A 6,000-nucleotide genomic window follows, 5' to 3' on the forward strand; every position below is an offset into this window, starting at 1 on the left:
CATGCACAGAACACCTTCAGGCGTTCTGGAGTGCCCAGGCCAATTCTGACATTTCTCTCCTACATGTAAAAATCATAATTTATTTGCTAGAAAATTACATAGAACCCCAAAACATTATATATATATATTTTTTAGCAAAGACCCTAGAGAATACAATGGCGGTCGTTGCAACTTTTTATCTCGCACGGTATTTGCGCAGCAATTTTTCGAACACGTTTTGTTTGAAAAAAAAAACAGTTTTGTGCTTTCAAAAAAAACAAAACAGTAAAGTTAGCCCAATGTTTTTACATAATGTGAATAATGAAGTTATGCCGAGTAAATAGATACCTAACATGTCACCCTTCAAAACTGCACACGCTCGTGGAATGGCGCCAAACTTCGCTACTTAAAAATCCCTCATAGGAGACGCATTACAAAAATTTTACTGGTTACATGTTGTGAGTTACAGAGGAGGTCTAGGGCCAAAATTATTGCTCTTGCTCTACCGATCGCAGCGATACCTCACATGTGTGGTTTGAACACCATTTTCATATGTGGGCGCAACTTACGTATGCGTTCGCTTCTGACTGCGAGCACACGGGGACATTTTTTTTTTTTTTTATTGTTAATTTTACTTTATTTATTTTAGTTTGAGGCTTTTTTCCAAAAAATAAATTTTTTGATCACTTTTATTTCTATTACAAGGAATGTAAACATCCCCTTTAATAGGAATATGGCATGACAGGTCCTCTTTACAGTGAGATATGGGGTCAATAAGACCTCACATCTCACCTCTAGGCTGGGAAGCCTGAAATAAAAAAAAAAAAAAAAAAAGATCCTGGCTTCGATCATAGCGGTGAGTCGGTAGAAGCACCTGAGGGCGGCGAGAGGGGGGGCGTCCCCTCTCGCCTCCCGTAAGAATGATCAAGCAGTGGAACAGCCACTATAATCATTCTTATGGTGTAGGGAATCGCCGGCTGAAAAAGATGATATCTGAATGATGCCTGTAGCTGCACCCATCATTCAGATATCCCCCCACAAAGTCAAGTACGTCGTATGACGACCGGCGGGCAGGAAGTGGTTAAAACACATTTTTTTTAACACAAATTTGTCCATTTATACAATATTTCTAACACATAGCATGTACATACCAAAAATGACACCCCAAAATAGATTCTCCTGCTCCTCCTGAGTACGGCGATACCACATGTGTGAGACTTCCACAGCCTGGCCACATACAGAGGCCGAGTACAGCCGAGCATGGCTGAGTATGGCTGAGCATGGCAAAGTATGGCTGGGTATCGCAGGGTATGGCGGGGTATGGCGGAGTATGGCGGGGTATGGCGGAGTATGGCCGGGCATGGCGGAGTATGGCGGGGCATGGCGGAGTATGGCGGGGCATGGCGGAGTATGGCGGGGTATAGCGGAGTATGGCGGGGTATTGCGGGGCATGGCGGAGTATGGAGGAGTATGGAGGAGTATGGAGGAGTATGGCGGGGCATGGCGGAGTATGGCGGGGTATGGCAGAGTATGGCAGGGCATGGCGGAGCATGGCAGAGTATGGCGGAGTATTGCACAGGGTTGCACAGGATCATTGCAGAGTATTGCACAGGGTTGCACAGGATCATTGCAGAGTATTGCACAGGGTTGCAGAGTATTGCACAGGGTTGCACAGGATCATTACAGAGTATTGCACAGGGTTGCAGAGTATTGCACAGGGTTGCACAGGATCATTGCAGAGTATTGCACAGGATCATTGCAGAGTATTGCACAGGATCATTGCAGAGTATTACGCAGGGTTGCAGAGTATTGCACAGGGTTGCACAGGATCATTGCAGAGTATTGCACAGGGTTGCACAGGATCATTGCAGAGTATTGCACAGGGTTGCAGAGTATTGTACAGGGTTGCACAGGGTCATTGCAGAGTATTGCACAGGGTCATTGCAGAGCATGGGGGGGATGGCTGAGCATGGATGGATGGATGTGACTGTACATGTCACTGAGCTGCGCTGTGGGCACTACACATCCAGCCCACAGCGCGGCTCCCATCCGATCTCTCCCCCTCTGTACCGATCGGTACAGAGAGGGGAGGGAGGAACTGGCGTCATGACATGTCACGAATGTTCCCGTGTGCGCGCCCCAGGGGGCGCGTGGGGGCAGTTTTCTGGAATCACGTCATATGACGTGATCCCAGAGTTATCCAGCCGCCCTGCAGCCGTCATTTGGCTATGGGGCGGTTGGCAAGTGGTTAATGAGGCCGGTAAAATCCAATTTGCGCAGAATGTCAATTTCAATTGACATCAAAGATAGGTGATTCAATCTGTTTTGGCCCTTAGTAGATCTCAGTCCATCTTGTAACTAGTCCCAGTTTTGAAAAAGAGCTCTCCCCGCTGGCATTGGTTACAGGCACAGTACACAGACCCCTTTCCCTGCACAATACACAACCCTCTGCACAGTACACAGACCCCCTGCACATAACACAGCCCCCTTTCCCTGCACAGTACACAGACATCTCACATCTGCATAGTACACAGACCCCTTTGCCTGCATATCACACAGGCCTCTTTCATTATAAAGCCCCTCTGCACTCCTGGGAAAGAATACTCTAAAGTTGAGAAAACATCACTGCCAGCCCTTTCTCATACACCGCTCCTCCTGTGTCACTTATTGTAAATCAAAGCTTCTAAATACCTCAATTAACGGCGTTCTTCGTGACCCGGTCATGTGACTGCTTTCCTCTGCTGTTTCATTGACGGTCACATGACCACTCTCCTCCTGCAATCAAAGACTAAACTCGGGAAGGAAGTGGAGGAGGAGAGCGGCCAGACAGAGTGGCTTTAATTGAGGTATTAAGAGACTTCAATTTACATTGAGAGTGACACACGAGGAGCTGTGCTTGAGAAAGGGCTGGCAGTAATGTTTTCTCAACTTTAAAGTATGCTGGCAGTGCTGTCCCAGGGCCAGGAGAGGCGGTACAGCTGGCCTGACACCCCCCCAATGGGTGGCTGCCGGGGAGGACCGCCTGATCCCCGCCCCCTGTTGGTAAAAAAACATTTATCAGTGTATTCGTATAACATGCAGGCATGGTTTTTATTCTACATATACATAAATATATATAAATTAATAAAAATATCATGGCCAATCGGGGGCTCTTGCACACGTGGGGTCCTAGGCTGCAGCCTAGACCAGCCTGTGCATTATTCCTCCCCTGATACTGTGCCCTGAACCCTGCACTCTGCATTTACTGTGCCCTGAACCCTGCACTCTGCACTCTGTATTTACTGTGCCCTGAAGCCTGTATTTTGTATATACTGTACTCTAAACCCTGCACTCTGTTTACATGGTGCCCTGAACCCTGCACTCTGTATATACTGTGCCCTGAACCGTGTAATGTATGTACTGCGCCCTGAACTCTGCACTCTGTATATACTGTACCCTGCACTCTGTATGTACTGCGCGCTAAACCCTGCACTCTGTATGTACTACGTCCTAAACCCTGTGCTTTGTATTTAGTGCGCCCTGAACCCTGCACTCTGTATATACTGAACCCTGCACTCTGTATATACAGTGCCCTAAACCATGCACTCTGTATGTACTGCAACCTGAACCATGCACTCTGAATATACTGCACCAGGAATCCTGCACTCTGTATATACTGCGCCCTGAACCCTGCATTCTGTGTATACTGAGCCCTGAACCCTGCACTCTGTATGTACTGTGTCCTAAACACTGCAATCTGTATATAGTGTGCCCTAAACCCTGCACCCTGTATGTAATTTGCCCTGAACCCTGCATTCTGTATATACTGTGCCCTAAACCCTGCACCCTGTATATACTGTGCCCTAAACACTGCAATCTGTATATATCGTGCCCTAAACCCTGCACTCTGTATATACTGTGTCCTAAACCCTGCACCCTGTATATTATGTGCCCTGAACCCTGCACTCTGTATGTAGTGCGTCCTGAACCCTGCACTCTGTATATACTGTGCCCTGAACCCTGTACTGTATGTACTGCACCCTGAACCCTGCACTCTGTATATACTGCACCCTGAACCCTGTACTCTGTATATACTGTGCCCTGAACCCTGTACTGTATGTACTGCGCCCTGAACCCTGAACTCTGTGTATACTGCGCCCTGAATCCTGCCCTCTGTATATATTGTGTCCTAAACCCTGAACTCTGCATATACTGTGCCCTGAACCCTGCACTCTGTATATACTGTGCCCTGAACCCTGCACTCTATACATACTGTGCCCTAAACCCTGCGCTCTGTATGTATTGCGCCCTAAACCCTGCGCTCTGTATGTAGTGCGCCCTAAACCCTGCGCTCTGTATGTAGTGCGCCCTGAACCCTGCGCTCTGTATATACTGCACCCTGAACCCTGCACCCTGAACCCTGCACTCTGTATATACTGCGCCCTGAACCCTGCACTCTGAATATACTGTGCCATGAATCCTGCAATCGGTATATACTGCGCCCTGAACCCTGCACTCTGTGTATACTGTGCCCTGAACCCTGCACTCTGTATGTACTGCACCCTAAACCCTGCGCTCTGTATGTAGTGCTCCTTGAACCCTGCACTCTGTATGTAGTGCGCCCTGAACTCTGCACTCTGAAAATACTGCACCCTGGACCCTGCACTCTGTATGTACTGTGCCCTAAACACTGCAATCTATATATAATGTGCCCTGAACCCTGCACTCTGTATGTACTGCCCCCTAAACCCTGCACTCTGTACTGCGCCCTAAACCCTGCACTCTTTAAGTAGTGTGCCCTGAATTCTGCTCTCTGAAAATACTGCGCCGTGAATCCTGCACTCTGTGTATACTGCGCCCTGAACCCTGCACTCTGTATGTACGATGCCCTAAACACTACAATCTGTATATATTGTGCCCTAAACCCTGCACTCTGTATATTCTGTACCCTGAACCCTGCACTCTGAATATACTGCTCCGGGAATCCTGGACTCTGTATGTACTGTGCCCTAAACACTTCAATCTGTATATTCTGTGCCCTAAACCCTGCACTCTATAAATACTGTGCCCTAAACCCTGCACCCTGTATATAATGTGCCCTGAATCCTGCACTCTGTATATACTGCACCCTAAACCCTGCACTCTGTATGTGGTGTGCCCTAAACCCTGTGCTCTGTATGTAGTGCACCCTGAACCCTGCACTCTGAATGTACTGCTCCGGGAATCCTACACTCTGTATATACTGCGCCCTAAACACTGCAATCTGTATATATTGTGCCCTAAAACCTGCACCCTGTATATAATGTGCCCTAAACCCTGCACTCTGTAAATATTGCACCCTGAACTCTGTAAATACTGTGCCCTGAACCCTGTACTGTATGTACTGCGCCCTGAACCCTGCACTCTCTGTAAACTGCGCCCTGAACCCTGCACTCTCTGTATATACTGTGCCCTGAACCCTGCACTCTGTATATACTGTGCCCTAAACCCTGGACCCTGTATATAATGTGCCCTGAACCCTGCACTCTGTATATAGTGCACCCTGATCCCTGCATTCTGTATATACTGTGCCCTGAATCCTGTACTGTATGTACTGCGCCCTGAACCCTGCACTCTGTATACTGCGCCCTGAACCCTGTACTGTATGTACTGCACCCTGAACCCTGCACTCTGTGTATACTGCGCCCTGAACCCTGCACTCTGTATATACTGTGCCCTGAACCCTGCACTCTGTATGTACTGTGCCCTGAGCCATGCACTCTGTATGTACTGTGCCCTAAACACTGCGATCTGTATATATTGTGCCCTAAACCCTGCACTCTGTATAAACTGTGCCCTAAACTCTGCACCCTGTATATAATGTACCCTGAACCTTGCAATCTGTATGTAGTGCGCCCTGAACCCTGTATATACTGCACCCTGCACTCTGAATATACTGTGCCCTGAACCCTGTACATACTGTGCCCTAAACCCTTCCCTCTGTATATATTGTGTCCTAAACCCTGCACCCTGTATATATTGTGTCCTAAACCCTGCACCCTG

Source organism: Aquarana catesbeiana, linkage group LG04 (assembly GCF_042186555.1).
Source record: "Aquarana catesbeiana isolate 2022-GZ linkage group LG04, ASM4218655v1, whole genome shotgun sequence".
NCBI classification, from domain to species: domain Eukaryota; kingdom Metazoa; phylum Chordata; class Amphibia; order Anura; family Ranidae; genus Aquarana; species Aquarana catesbeiana.